At 25.1% G+C, this 18,243-nt stretch overlaps 1 protein-coding gene across 2 annotated transcripts in view; it reads left to right on the top strand.

The window, feature by feature from the left end:
- Nucleotides 1-18,243, top strand: part of LOC112694089 (inactive rhomboid protein 1) — a 50,516-nt gene that overhangs the window by 5,565 nt on the left and 26,708 nt on the right. Inside the window, exon 1 of one of the 2 annotated variants that reach the window (XM_025569452.1) lies at nucleotides 1-53. The exons of the other annotated variant lie outside the window; for it this stretch is intronic. The gene's annotated coding sequence lies outside the window, so the exon portion shown is untranslated. The remainder of the gene's footprint in view (nucleotides 54-18,243) is intronic. 2 annotated transcript variants of the gene reach the window in all.

Here is an 18,243-nt window from a genome sequence, read left to right as displayed (position 1 = left end):
GTGCCGTTGTTGTGACGCGAACCGACAAAACATCTGTCGTCCGTCCGAAACAGGTACGTCCCGCCAAACGTTCGGCTGCCGCTGACCCGGTGAGTATTTTACGTCAACCGTGATGGTCCATCCGTTATCACGCGACCCGTTGAGCCTGACCCGGTCCGGATCGATGGGGTTCGGTCGATTTGTATTATTCGTAAACTCTCGCAGTCCCCGTTTGATCAGGTGGTCCGATGAGCTGGAGGAGTTTGAGACGGACGAATGCTTGAGTTGGTACCCAATGTCGCGGGCAAAGGGCGTTCGCACAATGTCTGGAAGTTCTTGCCGCAGTATGTAAATTCTTTCAAAAGTATCCGTCGAACAGAGGGTCTTCGGTCATCGTCCCTCGTACGTTCCTTCATAAACGTTTCACCGTTCGCGCATTATTTCACGCAGGTTTTCGTGTTCACTTACGTTTTTGATCTCATGCCCATCCGTCAATACGAAAATGGGGGGTTGGGCTAGTGTTACATTTTCCATTTATTATGTTACGGTTAAAGTAAAGATAAATATGAATGTCCGTCATTTTTATTGACTAGTGATGATGGTATCAATTATCATGGTCCGATATGTTACTGAATAATATTTTTACCCGATGCGATTAAAAAAAAACTGCTCGATTGCGTATACGTGGAGTTTAATTTTTGAGATCTTATTCGGGGCTACTATGGAATGAGTAGGATTACAACAATAATAGTTCAACGTATAACTTTGAGAAATATGGTTGGTGTATAATGTCGTTAGTACATAGAATATTTAAGAAGTACACAAATATATATATTATATAGGCACACTACGTAGTACGAATTTTTTTGTATCGCGAAGAGGTTTTCGTGTCGTTTCTATTTCTCAGATATTCAATTTTAAAGTTGATTGTATTGGTGTCCGTCGAATCTTGCGTTATATACCTATTTTTTATTTCGAAACTATTATTCATCTCAAAAGTGATATTTTTCAGTAACGTTGTTTTCCATTTAAGGTCACGCATACGTCTTATCGGTTTAGACGGTTTTCCATAGGAATGCCAACTTTCAACCGCAAAACTTTCAAACTTTCTATCAAATTGATAATAAATAATAAAACTTACCTAAAGTTTAAAACATTTACCGATCGTTAAATATACTATTCTAATATAATATATTTCAGGTATTTCATTACTTCATAATATTGAGTGAATTATTTAAATATTAAAATTATATTTAAGAAAATCATCTATAAAAAAATTGAATAGGACAGTGAAATGTTTATGTTTATGTTCATGGATATTTTGTTTAATATCTTATAATACTTTTGTATCTTTATATTTAAAATTGCGTGAAATAAATTTGTTTAAATACTATCTATATTGATTATTATCGTGTTTAGGTAAATGGTAACACATAATAATTCAAATGAACATATACGTAATACAAATACATTTTTTTTAATTTGAGACAAAACAAAATTATTTGGTTGACCTAGTCTTACAAGGTTTTTTAGTACAGTACTCTCCATAATTCAAAATTTAGGAAACCTAGTTAAAAATTAAATTCAAAAAGATTTTTGATTTAATAAGATCTCGAATTATCGGTCAAAAAAATTAAAATTAAAATTAATAAGTATTGAATAATTTTATTATAATATATACATTTAATTAAAACTGGTATATAAAATGTCTGTTGACGTAAACGCTAACGCAGGGCAATGTATAATTTTTAATATCCAAGGTACCTTTTTTTATCAGAGACCTAAATGATGATTTATAATATGTGATACAGTAATTTAGGAAATTATAAAATAAATTTAAGTGCAAGAAACTACGATAAGATAAACTAAACGATAATATAACATCGACATCATTATTTTTCGATTTTAAGATTACATATTATTAAGTTCTTATTGAATACGATCACGCAAGTTGAAACACATTTCTAACTAATTTTTTTTAGCCTATTTAATACATTCAAATTATAGTAACTATTTTTGAATTATCGAGGAGAAAAAATATTTATATTATTATTGTATTTAAATATTTTTCTTGAATATGTTAATATATAATTAAATCCATTATTTTTATTTTATTATTTTTATTCTACTACATAAAAACTGTATTATTTATGCATTAATGTATTAAACGTATCCTTGAGCACCCCTAGGTATTTAAATAAATAAATAAATAAGTAATTGATAATGGTTAAATTTAAGCTTTACTATACTATGATTTTCTGATCAGACGATATATTATAAGGTTATATATACCCGGATAAAAATAACAAATCTCATTAATAGGGTTTCTTATTTATATTAGAAGATATTTAAGTTTCTAACATTGAAGTATTGAACGTCTATATGGAATAATTCCAAAGAGCAGATGAAGAAAGAAACAAAATAATCTGAATTTAAAACATAAATTTTTACTTAGCTTTCATATACTTCTTACTATAGTTGCAAATAAGCTACATTTATAAAAATAGTTAAATAAATTAATTTTATTCGCAGAAGGAAAGTTTTTAGACTATATTATTATATTATTTAAATTAATTTTTTCGATTAATCACATTTTTATTTTAATATACATACTTAAAATATATATATATAATTTTGAACAATTTAAATATATCTCCTTATCAGAATCATATTCTTCAGGCATATAAAATAATACTACAATTTTTAAAAATATCAATTCAGTTTGAAACATACATTATACTCATCATATAATTATATGATTGCAATAAAAAATAATAATAAGAATATATAAATTTCATATTAATTCAAATGTATAATTTTTTATTTTTTAAACTAATTTCTAGTTTTGAAGTATAGTATATAAAAAAGAACCATAATTAATTAATTATACGTATCACGTACTCAGGTTTATAACAAGTAATAACTTTTAAATAAATATTATAATTGCTCAATAGTCAGTGCCGAACTTTCATCTACGTAATCTAAGCAACTACCTAGGTGTACTTACCTTCCCGGAGCTCGGGCCCCCATCTAAGTACCAAAAAAAAAAAAAAAATCATCTAAAATGAATCAACATGGAGAAATATTTCGTGTATAAAATACTATTTTTTTGTTATTATTTTTTAATGTTGGGATAAAAATATTTATTTATTTATTTTTGAATTTTTGAATTAAAATTAGTTTTTATTAGCATATTTTTAAAATACCACTTCTTAAGTAATTACTTTGGAGCTCTGAGACCCTTAAGTTCAGTACTGACTATAGTTTAGTTATAAGAAAATAGTTGTTAGGTAATTTGCAATGTATGCTTGGTTTTAAGTTTGAAAAGTTAATAATTAATAAAGAGTTTTACTTATTAAGATATAATATAGATATAATATTTATTGTACAAGTATAACTACCTATATGGAATTGATTTATCTTAAACAGAAGTTTGTGTACTATCGGTAAATTATAGATAACGTAGAAGAAACTAATATTAAATGTACATTATATGTACACACTTTTAATAAATTAGATGTTATATTATTAATCATATCATCAGTAAATATTTTACTCTTGTTAATTTTTTCCAATAAATAATAATTTTTTAAATTGTCTAATATTCAAGGGAATTGATTTATTAATTGGGATAAAATGATAATTTAAAAAATATTTTTGTAACAATTTCCGGAAATATACTATTATAGTGGCATCATTAATACTGTGTAAAAGTAACTATGAGTTCAGGTATAACATAATTACATTTTTCAAAATATATCAAAAGATTTTTATTTACATTTTTACAGTATAAGAAATTGTTAGTTAAAATTACGTATTGTAAAATATCTATGAAAACAAGAATTTTATTCAGATTTCTAAATACATACCTGAGCACATTTTGACAGAATTGGAAAAATTTAATTTTTAACATGATATTTTCATTGATTTTTATATTTTTAAGTTTTATATTCACTTTTAATACTCTAAAATATAATTTAATTTATAAATTGTTTATAAAATTTATCTTTTATTTAAATTTATAATACTTACATTTTTAGGATGAATTTTTTCTTTTAAAATGTAGTAAAAATTAATTTTGCTTACTCATTGCCAATCGAACAATCATCTTAAGTAAAGTTCTATAGTTGATCACGAATAAAATATAAGTATGATAACAAATAACTTTACTCCATCGCTATATTTTAATACTTAATTAAAATTAATATTTTCTAGTTGGTCAACATGTATTATAAAAATAAATATGATTTGCATAATCCGAATTAATGTAATATCCAGTTATATACCTTTATTGTTTATACAGGGTGCCTGATGTCCCACGGGGATTTAGAATTTTCAAGTGTCGAGAGTGTGAAAATCCATTAGGCCATCACTTTAAATTAGTAAATCAGTAAATCCTCGTGGGACACCCTGTATTTATTTGCATACTAAAATTATGTAATGAATCAAAATTTAATAATTAAAACCCATTTTCTGTCACGTATAAAAATTATTGATTATAAAAATACTATAATTCATATAATTCAAAATTCTAAAAGTTCTTGAGGTTACATAGTTATGTTATATATAACATTCCCTTTAATTTTTCTTATAGTTTATTGGTTTTTAATTTTAAGAACAAATTCTCAAAATATTATATTTAGTTCAATAATATCATATTTTTTACTAGTTATAACTATAAAATTAATTATAGAAATCGGTTTAAGGTTATAATTTTATGAATATCATCAAAATAACTAAAATTGATTTTGCGAAAAAGTATTTGCCATAAATTAAATCATCGTCCTAAAAATATTATTAGCAATTGTTTTTAAAGTGTTATAATTCATTTTTTATAGAACCATCAAGGTATATTGATCGGTTTATTATGAGAAAAATATGAAGTATATACTCTTTTTTTTTTCTTTATTAAAAACCAATATTAATAAACAATAAATAAAAAGTTAAGGTAAGTGTAAGGTAGAACACAATTATGATTACAAATAGTTTACTGGAAATCATATTTTGTAAGTTCTATTATGCAATTCAATTTGAAATCAACGATGAATAATAGTTTTCGATAAACGACTATGAACACAATTTGGTTATTACTACATTATATTTTAAGTTTGGTAATAAATTTAATTTTAATTTTATTATTAGTAATTTCTTTGAAAGTACTGATGTGCTTTTAATATATTTTGAATTTGAGTCTGTATTTTGATTTTTACAATAGAGAAAAAAATATTTGATTAATTTTGAACAAAAAATATATTTTACATACAAACATTTCTTTAAAATGTATATTAAATTAAATTGATATAATCATAATAAGAATAATGTTATATAAAGATATAAATTAACTTTTTGTTACGAGTTTAACCTCTATACCTTCTACCTTCTTTAAATTAATTAATACAAAATTAGGCTAAATACAATTTGTGAATTATTTGTAATTAATCATCCTCTTATTGTCATTTTTATGGTATAAATTTATGATTAGAATAAACAATACACTTTTTTCATAATTACTTAGATTATATTCCTCTAGATATTTTATTATTTTTATTCATCTTACTAGATTTATACATTATAATAGTCTCACCATTGTAATTTTGAATTATTTTTCCTCAAGAACATTCTTTTACAAACTATTTTTATAGATACATAGAAGTACATTATCTGTGTGGAGAATATTCTATACAATAAATAAATTATATCTTACCATAAAATAAATTATAACAGTTAGTATTCTTTAGTAATGTAATTCAATAATTTTTTTTAAATAATTTTTTAATAAATTCGTGTACTTTATAAAGACGTATGAACTATAAATATGTATATTTATTTGAAATAAATGTTATGATTAATATCTCTTATTTAATATAAATATTGTCTTCTTTTTTATACACACAAATTCTCTTTAAAGAAATTGAGAGTCTATGTGGGTAATAAATAAGACAACATTTATTCTCAGTGTGATATGTTGTTAATCGTAATATTTATTTCAAATAAATATTCATATTTAAAGTTGATATGTCTTTTAGGAAGCTCGTAACAGCCTAAAAATAAAGGGGTCAGATACAGGGAATGATAAATGATGTAAGTGTATGGTTGTAGTTAGTATATTTGAAATGAACAATGGGTTTCGAAAAACAATTCAGAGTGAAGAGCAACGAAAGTTTAATTATTATCTTAGTATGTATATAATTTACTTATATTATTATACTGTTTATTTTTAATGTCTCTATAGTTAAAATTGATAAATAATCAAATATTTTATACCTTTTGATCCAAGTTCGTTGAAATATATGAATATTTTAATATCTTTCTTTAAAATGATTGATATCGTAAAAATTTAATTTTATGCAACTTATATTTATATTTTGTGATTTTGCAATAAAAATTTAGATTCTGAGTAAAGTTTAGAATGCATAGGTCTTGCTATAATGTGATCATTTATTTATAATTTTTTATATTATCTACAATGTTTTGACCAGATGCTCCAATTATTAAAAGAAAGTCAGGAAATTTTATCTTATGGATAATTCTTTTTTTTTTTTTGTTCTTTATACTTATTATATTATAATATTTTCTAATCAATTTTTAATTTTAGAACTTTTCTGTGCTAATTTTAAACATTTTAAATGTTATTTTTTTCAGGAAGTGGTGATAAAATAATTTTATTTATTTATAATTGAATTTTTCATATTTTAGGAGAATGTAAATAAATAATAAAATTGTTAATTGATTTTTTTATTTATTTAATATTTTAAAACGCCTTATTAATGTGAATATTGATCTAGAATAAACATGAGTATACAGTTTTGGTAATAAATATTTCTATAATCGTAAACATTTATGTATGTAATTGTTAATCACAAATCAGTAATTACGAATTGATATTTCAAACTTTGTACATCTTATATCATACAAATAAAGAAAATTGACTTTATCTGAGTCTTAATACTTGATCTGTAACTTTAGGATTAACTTTACAGTTAAAAAAAAAGAACTGTTAATCTCTTATCATAACAAATGTATTTGAGTCTTAAAAAGGTTAAACATTATTTCCAAGACTTTTTCAATTTTACTTTCAGACCAGAAAAACAATAGTGAAAACTCGAAAAATGACCCTTCATGTCGTTTTTTTAATAAAATAAAAGTTTCCTAGATAAAACTTTTAGTATAGATTTATTCTTTGAAAAATTATAAAGAGAAAAAGAAACAAAAAAATCATTGTTCAATCATAATATTTTCCACTTGGGTCAAAATGTGTATAACATTTTTAATTAAATTTGTTTATTTATTAGAAATTTAATCTTTCTTAAAATAAAATCATGAGAATAAATTATAAAAATTATTATAAAAAAAAAAAAAATTCAATTAATAATTTACCTTCATACAGTTTATAATTTAAACATTGATTACTGCATTTTAACAAAATAATAGTATATAATTGCTCGATAATGTATGTTACCATTATAAATTAACTAACAATATATACAACAGTTGTATAACAGTTACTGTTATTATTAAAATTAAACTTAAGTACGATTTATAGTGCTCATTAAATATTTTCTGTGGTTAAATTGTAAAATTTACTGACAATGTATTTATTTGTGTAATCTTTTTGATATTATTGAATTGTTTACGGGGCAAAAAAAAAAAATATGCGATATGTCAAACGTTTTAACATTTATATTTCTAAATAAATTGGCTCTGTTATATTTTACTCTATAAAGGATTGTTATTATTTAAATAAAATAGTTATTTTTCAAATATTATATTTTACAAGAAAATATTTTTATTTTTTTTTTTTAAATTAATTTATAAGGCGAAAACATCTGAGAAACATTTGTATTCATCATCGATTTCGGGTAAATCATAAAACTTAATATGTACTGGTACAATATGTAGAATGGTAAAATCAATCATGCGTCACATACATACAACCAGTACGTTTTCCTATTGAAACTAAAACCCGTCAGTACCACAATATACTCATCCTTCATCATATTACAGACAGTAAATCAATTTTCATAGGTTTTTAGCTTACAAATTCACCCATTTTACTTATCTACAAAAAGTTGTAAAAAAGTTGTTAAAAATGTTTTAGTTAAAAAATGTTAATAAAGTATATAAAGTAAAAATGTTGGTTTTTTTTTGTACTTCATTGTTTAATATAGTTTCAATGAAACAACAAATCAATTTTTTTTTGTAACTATAATGAAAAATAATGTAATGATGTTTTCATCCACATTTTATTTGAATAGTAGATTAGTTAAAACGTTGCTGCCTGTTTTATAAACGCTATCGTGTATATAAAATTGAAGAACACTTTATTATTTATTTTAAAATTTATTGCACATCAATAGTCATGTTATAATTATCATTGATCTACCATTGTTCGTGTATCCCTGGCTTATAATATTAAAATGTCTTTGAAATGGTCAATTGTGCCGCACTGATTTACGAAATAATATTTTTTTTATGTTTAGTGTATACTATATACATTTATAATATATCAGTGTGTGTGTGTGTATGTGTGTGTATGGTGGTGCATTAATTATGAGTTAATATTTTCCTCGAAGAAATATTAATATTGGTTTGAGATTGTGTTTTTAGGGAAAGGGTGAATAGCAATGAAATCAGTGCGTATATAATGCTATATATGTATAGTTATTATACGATTGTTTCATCAATGATATGCAAAAACGGTTTTGGCACCGTGGGAAATACTCGTCCAAACATGTGTATATCGCACGAGTGAATTATTCGCAAGTCATCAACTTTGTGTGTGTTTGTTTATATATATATATATATATATATATATATATATATATATATATGTGTGTGTGTGAGTGTTCACGTATCCTGTCCCAGACCGTAGTGTGATATGTCCTAACATCATTCAGATGCACTTATGCTACAGTAGTAAGTGTACAATATAAATTCCCTTCATTATTTTAGCGGTTGTATATGTAATTTTTTTTTAAGTTTAAAATACTTAACAAGTTTTAAAATGTGTACAATATTAACTCTATAATATAATAAATAATGAAATATAATAAATTACAATATAAATATTTATCATTTTTCTCAGGAGTAATTTATGAGTGATGATTTGTATATTTTAAATAGCGCCTAGATTATGTCTGTATTGTATGTCATACTCGTGTACAAGCGTTTAAATTGAGATAAGTTGCGAGGTGAATGATAATCTACAAAGTCTAAGCCCACGTTTCAGTTCTCTCATTATCTTTATGTATATAAATAAAAGCATATGATGTAAGACGTTATGATAAAGAAAATGCTGGTATAAAAAACAACAATCGCATAGTTTTAAAATTCGAGCATAAAATATAATCCTATTGATTGAAATTAATGAAAAAATTGACTAAGAAAAGGAATGTCGAAAGTTTAAAAAAACCATGTAACTACTATTCATGTGTACGTAGAACGTGAACTATAAGATGACCTATATAAGTGGAAGATGACAAAAAACGGAAGAAAAGCTATGTGGAATTAAAACGGATGAGAAGAGAAAAAATGGATTTTAAACGGAGGCAAGCACGTCGCCGCTACCGCTTACACGGCAGTCGTAATGTGACACTATCTACGTTTAGTCCTTATTTTGGATAAAGATCCGCTAAAATACGGCGTGGTAATATGAAGGTTATGAGCGGGTAGGGGGAGCTAGAAGGGTAGTAAACGGGCGAACGCGGTGGTGAGAGAGGAGAAAAAATCGACCGGCGTGTCCGGAAAACGCCTACGCCTCTACGGCTGATCAGAGTGGCAACGCGCAATGAGAGCGAAGCTATATACGTGCTTGCCGCCGCCACCACCGCCGTTCAATCGTCAGCTTACCACCTCGACCACGAAGTTTTGCCAACGATTCTACCACCATACTGCATCAGACGCTGCTGTTTCTCCCGACGTTCGAATCGTGCGAGTGCGCGTGTTCGGGCATGTGCTCATTTGAACAAACTACTTTTCAACGATAGCCACTGTGAAATCCTTAGCGACGGAAACGATGGACGGACTGACGAATGTACGAATTGAATTGGAGTCGGGTGACGGAAGAGAAAGAGAAAGATAAACGGGATATAGCATTTTTCCTGAAATTGTATTTGTTTACCAGGTTCCAAACGCACTCGTTTCGTTCTCATGGTCATGACTTATCCCGACAAATATTTGATTATTTATTGCGTATCATTAACGTGCATTATCGAACGACGAATTATTATTGGCCACGTAGAAATTAGAAGAATTCAATATCACTAAATAACTACTTGTAATTACAATGAATTCTAACGCATGTAAAATTATTAACATTAGTCTCGATTCAATTTTTGCACATAATAATTTACGTTATCCTGTAGTAAAATTCATCTTTCATTATGTCTAACTTTAATATATTTTATAGTTAATTATACATTACACAGTTCACAGGGGTGTATTTAGATTTACTTCTAGGGAGAGGGGTGACTCAAATTTTTTCTTTAATTCAGGCTCAAAATTTACAAATACAATTTTTGGTCGTATTTAAATTAGGTGAATCCTTAATATTTGTGGTTTTTTTTTTAATCTAATGCCGGATCCACTTAGAATCGACTTTGTATAGTTCTTTTTTAATATCTGTCTGTGTTTTGAAAGTCAGTCTTGTATTTTATTTGATTTTTCATTAAGTATGGACCCGATATAAAAGCCCAATTTAGTATTCACAACTATGCGCAATTTTATTTCGTTATAAAATGATACACATAAAAAAAAAATTGAAATATGTTCTCACATAAAATCAATTCTTTAAATACGGATTCAAAGGGGAGGTGATTGTTCCTTCGCCCCCCCCCTAAATTACGCCCATGACAGTATATATCTTGAATCAAGATTGCAGTTGAATTGTCGTACATTTGTGAACAATTAATAATCATCGCCTTTTAAAGTAAAATTTCTAAGAAATTCAGTTTATGTTTGTAAGGTTTATAACTTTTCTGAAAAATTATTAAATTCAATGACATTTTTGACGAAAATTGCCTTAAATTACAAATCTATTTGTAATCACTTCATTTTTACGAGTTTTATTTCTTTTGCACACAATGTAACTATTTAAAAAAGTTATAAGAAATTTTAATTTTAATTTCCCATAACGCTACTATCTTTGAGATTTAATATTTTCCAAATACAATAAGCATTTCTTGTCCTTTTAAAATAAATACATAAATAAAATCAATTTAACTCATTTTTTCTTGATTATTTATTTAAAAAATTTCTAATGAATGCTGAAAATAATGATGGTTCGACGTGTTATTGACAAACATTAAAGCCTCAGTTTCAGTTAATATGTTTTAAATTTTTTAAGAATTATGCTACAGTATACTTCTTATTATAATGGCATAAATGTATACAATAAATTATACTATTAAAAATTGTTTTCATATGTAAATTATTTTCTAAAAATAAACTATATCAAAGTATTTCCATTATAATATTCTTATAAAGTTAACTCAATTGTATGAATAATATCAACATCTAATCAACTTATCTTTCTCGTGTATATAATTATCATAAAGTTATATATAATTTGATATTTATTCATTTAAGAACGATTGAGATCGTTATTTTTTTAAATAGTTTGAAAATCCTATAAAAAAATAGATTGTATATATTTTTTTTTTTTGTAATTAAAATAAATCGTATTATTTTATCCTTTATAGTTATAGTTAATATGTTGTACTACAATAATTAATAATATTAAGTGCAACCAAATTAACATTGTCTTATAAATACTGGTCATGGAAATAAATAAATTCCTTTTTTAATGGTGTTTATTTTAATATATATTTTAGGGTTTTTTTTGTAACTTAAAATTTCTACTGGAAAGGAAAAATAATTTCAATATTTTAAGAAAAAAAAAACATTTTTTTTTTTTTTTTCACTGAACTTTTACTGTCGTAAATATTAGACTAAATAATAGAATAATAAGAACAAAAAATTTTTTAAAATACCTATTTTACATGATTTACAACTAAATAATTCAATCAAATGTTTAATTTCATATTGAATACAATGAATTATTTAATTTTTTTTTTGTTTAAACAAATATTTATAAGACGGCGTGTTGTATATGCAATTTCGTTACTTTGGTGTGTATATAATTTTTCAAAATATATCTACATCAATTGTTATCTCCTGATACTGAAACTAAAAAATGTAATTAAACGATAAAAAATAAATAACTATTGAGCGATTTAATTTGATTTTTTGCGATTTTTAAATTATATAATTGGCCGTTATATATTTTGTTATAAGAGCATATTTTATGTATATTTCGATGTATTATCTTTAGTAAAAATTGATTATATATTGGTAATGTAATAATTCATTTCTAAGCATAATGCTATCACAAATAAATAATATAGATTTTAGCAATTAACTAACAATATTTGAATTATTCAATACTATCAACCTTAATTAAAAATCCATTAAATTAATACCTATTAAAATATCTAACAATAATATTCATTATTACACAAATAAGTCTTTCTATTTAGTAGCAATACAACGACTTATATTGAGCAGATTTTTTAATGTTTTTAAATATTATATTGAATTTATAAATCAAAAATTTTATTTTATATTAACAGTAAGCGAATACAAATTTGTTTAATAATTCAGCTTCTAAAATATGGTTTCAATGGAAAATATTAGATATAATAAAAAAAAATTGAAATATAAAATAAAAGTACGAAATTACTAAATTAAATCTTTTGGGTACAATCAGAAAATAATATTAATATTAATCAAAATATAATATTAAAAGGAATATAAATACTTTATGAAGTAGGAATAATTTTTTAGATTATTATTTAAAAAAAAGATTTATAGTTATAATTTGACACTTTAAAATAAATATAAGCTAATTAACTACAGAGAAAATACTTAAAAATTATTAGTGAATAATATGAGTTTAAGTGAATTAAGGTAAAATTTGTAATCATTTTATCTTTAAAATAATTATATTATAAAGAAAAATGTTATTTAAAATAATGAAATAATGAAAATTGTAGAATTTAATTATGTTGATGAAATGTAAAAATACCCATAAATCATAGCATAACATATATATATAGAACATTCCCAAAGGAAAATATTATTATATAATTATTATACTTGGCAAAACTATACATTTAAGTGAAATATTATTTACTGTATGACCAAATAATTGAAGTCTATATAAAAAAAATATATTGATATACTTACTCGTTGTTTTAAAGAAAACCAATATGTGTAAATTATTTATTATGTATATGTTAATATAAAATAAATCATTATGAAAAAATATTTTCATACCATTCTTAAATAAATATTTTACAACAGTAAATTTCTCGATTGATTTTAATATTCACACTTTAAGGTATGTGTATGGTCGAGTAAAATGTATTTATTCATCAATAAAAAATATTTTTACTTGATTAAATATTTAATTATAACTATTAATTGTACTGTATATTCAATAGATAAATTTATTTTTTGATTTTATTGTTCGATAAATTTTATTTTTTTACTTTGTGAACTTTTTTATTAAACAATCAAGCTTAACAATTATATAATTAACAACAATAGTAATATAATTTTGAAAATACAGATAAATAATTAAATAAAGATACAATAATAAATAAACGACAGTGTACAGAGAGTAGAAATAATTATTATAATAAAGATAATAATTATTAAAAATAATAATAATAATAACAATGAAGAGATATTAAGAAAGAAATAAGGAATGAAATTAGTAAATAATGAAGAATACGAGTTTAAGAAAAATATGAACAAGATAGAAACAGATATTATTGTTTATAAAAGTAATAATGGTTTGGTAGTAGTTATAAAAATATTGAGTCATTTGGAAAACAAGTTTTCCGGTGTAGCTGGAGTGGCATATTAGCAGTGATAATGGCGTTTTTGTTTCTTATTAGAATTGGGAATGAGGGAAAAATTGTTTGGTGACCTAATGTTAAAACTGGAAGGTGGAATGATGGTTAAGTTTGTTTATATTTTATTTTTTTGCAATGTACGATTATATATTAAAGATATACTTTATTTGAAGCTTAATCTTGTATAGAGCGGAGGGTTTTAATTGGGATTTTATGCAGTTCAGAGCGTGATGGTTTTTGACACAGCAAGAGAACTGATGATAGACTGAGGGTAAAATATACTTATATAAAAGTAAGTCATAACATTCATGACATTTTGGAGGCGAGATTTTTTTCTTTATCAACTTTATTTTTTCTTCAGTGTGGAAAAGAAAATCTTTTTTGAAAATGTCATTATTATTTTCGAAAACTTTTAAATCAATTATATTGGCTTTTTATGATATGTCGTATAAAATTGGAGGCCCGAATAACTTCTTGACACATATCTGTTAATCAGACTTGTATATTTTCTATGGTATCGTATGGGTAAAAGTATCTGATAAATAACGCGTTTCGATGGTTTAAGACAGGGGTGGGCAACTGGCGGCCCGCGGGTCGCATCCGACCGGTTAGCCTTTTGTATCTGGCCCGTAATATATTTTAAAATTACATCATACAATTTTAATGTTTATCGTCTATGCTCTAACTTATCAATATAATAATTGCTATCTAATATTAAACATCGTTAAATGTCTAAATGTCATATGTATGTATAAGTATGGCTTTTAAGTATAGCTGTTACCAAACTATTTAACTATATCAATTTCTTCGTTGTGTTGAATTTATTATTTCCATATATATAAATGCTAGTTAAAATTCATATTTTGAATGACTTTTTTTTTCCTATGCTCTGGCCCGCTAGATTTAAATTTTATAAAAATTGACTCTCTAGTAACTTCGAGTTGCCCATCCTTGGTTTAGGAGATAGCATATGTAAAATTTGATCTGATCATTTTGGTGTTCCTTAACTTAATTTTATTTAGTTACACCATCGTCGTCGTTGCGAATAATCAAGTATTTCGAAATTTATTTCAAATACATACCCGGTGGGTTAACGAGATCAAATAATGATTTTTTAAGAGTAGAAAATTCGAAGCTTTATTTCATGGTGTTCATGAAAACTTTGCTTTTTACTGTCATCGATTTTCATACATTTAAGTTGCATTTTGATGATCCGAATGCAAACGATTGCTACCGAAAGAATTTCTGCATAGATTCGTTAAAATTTCGGCTGCATCATGCAGATTATTTGTTCGTTTTGTCTTATAAATATTCTTAATAATGGATTTCTTTGAGCGTACAACTCTAGGAGCGAACTTTGCCCAACGCAAACGAATTAATTTGTTCCCAATCGTTCCAACCGTTTACACTGGTTTATTGTTACTCAAGGTAGCATTTGCTCTCGTTCATTCGTGTCTGGACCACTGTCTAAACACAACTTTAAATAATGTCAATGATGATAAATTGTATTTATAAGAATACCAAAACTTGATTGTTTTTATAATTATTTAATTAAATAAATTAGTGGAACTAAGCGATAACGAACAAGTTCATGTTGATCGATCACTGTGTACTATTGTTAAATTGTATATCTAAACTTATACATTTTAAATTATTAGTGTTACGCTTGATGAAAAAAATTATTTTTTTCTTTATTGAAATTGTGAGTTTAAGATGTATTTCAAATTGTTATTATTTATAAGCCATAAACTTTACTTCGTGACTCACAGAAGTTATTAAGTTATCAAAATTGAATGTCAGTTACTTTTAGATACATGACTAGTATAGATGTAATTGAATGTTATTATTTTTTTGAAGTTTTTCAAAAATCACCTTACAACAAAATTGCTTACGATAATGTTGTTGTTGTTTTATAGTTTGACATATTCTTGAAAGAATTATAACTATTATAAGTACAACAAAAGTACTTTAAACTTTAGAATATTTTGCACAGACATTTTCAAAGTTAATGCTATTTAATTAACCCAGACAAGGTCACTGTCTGAAGAGTTAGCACACACCATATTTTGGCACTTTTGATTATTTATAATAGGACATTTTTGGCTACAGACAAGTTCTTTATTTACTTAAAATATATAGGTAGGTTAAATTTATTTTTATAAAATATATTTATTTAAGCATTTGTTGACATTCTTCTAATTATATTCAAATATAAGATATATTTATTTTCAAGTCCGTATTACATTCTTACAATTTTAAACAACGTATGTGCTTGATTACTGAAAATATCATTAAATTGTTTTCACTCGTATTACATTCCTAGCTGTAATATAAATTAGAATTTGAGCTTAGAATTTACCTATTTCATTTAAATATGATTCTTCAGTTTCTTTATTATTATATTATATGTATTTCATATATTACTAAAAAGCATATTTATAACTTAAAAAAATAATGAAAAATGTCCGATATTTTTTAAATAATTTATCATGTCTATGTAAGTTTATTATTTATTTATTTTTAACTGCAGTAAATATAAGTATAGCTAATGATTGTTTGATGCATTTTAAATTATTTTATTGAATATCAAGGTTTGGTAGGTTATAGAAATTATTACTTATTTATTACATAATGTTATACAGATAAAGAAATGTATTAATATTAATTGTAATTAGTTATACACTACTTGTAAAAACCAGTTTCAAATCTATGATATATTTTTGATTAATTTTTGCAATACATAGTATGCTATGGTATTTATTTTTATTTCATGTACATTTAAGTTATATAACCTATGGTTTTTTTTTTATTATTAGTTATTAATTTAAACTATTTAGTTCAACATTTAAAAGGAGTAAAAACAATAATTATTCGATTAAATATCAGAATTTTAATAGGTAAAAAATTAGAAAAAGAAAAAAATGAATAATAATATTAATATTAATAATAATGATAATAATATTGACATCTATGGCTTTATTATATATTTTGACAATACATAAAAAAATAAATAACAATATTAAAGAATGTATCATGGTTTGAAAAGATAATTATACTTGGGTTTTATTTAGTAATACTATAAGAAAGGGAAGGAGAGGCTTAACAATATTTTTAAATTTGGAGATGAAGGAAGTTAAGAATGTTTTAATGTTAGAAAAAAAATGAGTATAATTTTTAAGAGAGGAAGTAACATGAACAAAATATGGATTGGTAAAGATGATAAGTGGACCTAAATGGGGGCATTGGATGCATGTGCCACCCCTGTTGGAAAAAATTTTTATTAAAAGTGAAGTTTATTTAGAAAAACTTAATAATAGATTATAAAAATAAATATTTATACTTTAAGTACAATATTTACAATATTGACACATTTTTTTGGGGGTGGAGGAGATTAATACCCCAAAACATAACTACATAAGCCTATGATCAGTTATGTTTTATAATATCTCCTAAAAGTGCTCCGGACATAAATAGATATTGGATCCACCCTTAGTGGAGGGAACAATAAAAGTAGGCTAAAAATAATTATTTTAATTGAAGAAATAGGAGTGAAAAGAATTTGCTTTATCGGACGGATATAACTTTATATTTTTTATATTTTTGATAACCTTTATATGTAGAAAGACAGTTGGCATCATATAATACACATTTGGTAGGATAGCCACGTGGTTTGGCGTAGGAATCTGAGGCGTGGTTTTTCCTACATCTAATGCAACGTGGATTGTGGTGGTAGTATTTTCAGGTTTGCCATAGAACTGACATGTGGGGCACTGTGGTGGGTCTTTGCGCAAATGTGATTTTTAAAAAACTATTTTAGTGTTAAGAAAAAGTGTAACCTTGTATATGTCCAAACTGTTGGTAGCTTTTTTAATATCGACAAAAAAAGATGAATTACCCGAAAATCGTTTAATGGTCTATACGTAGGCGACATAGTATCCCAAATCTGAGATGGTGGAAATCATGCCATTTTAATAATTTCACATTATGTGATATGGTTGGGTGGAGATTTCAAATAGTAACCCGTAACAAGCGAATAATATTTGACTAATGGGTATGAAAATTTGTATCGATTTTTATTAAATGAGATTGTTTTTTTCAACCTATATTAGGTTGGTTTATAATGTTTTTAACTTCTTTCTCCATTTGTTACGATCTTCAACAAGTCTTTTTAATCCGACGTAAGAATCAATCCCTGCAACCTATTTTAATTGAGATATGTACGAGTTTCTTGGCCTTCCTGGTGGTTTTCATCTTTCATTTGCACCTTCTATTATAATATGATGCAATCCTTCGTCATGGCGTAAAACATATCCCATCATGTCCCATCGTTGTTGCTTTATGACCT

This window comes from Sipha flava, unplaced genomic scaffold (genome assembly GCF_003268045.1).
Source record: "Sipha flava isolate LNK unplaced genomic scaffold, YSA_version1 123_pilon_pilon, whole genome shotgun sequence".
In the NCBI taxonomy this organism is placed as follows: Eukaryota; Metazoa; Arthropoda; class Insecta; order Hemiptera; family Aphididae; genus Sipha; species Sipha flava.
This window is presented reverse-complemented; position numbering and strand designations above follow the sequence as displayed.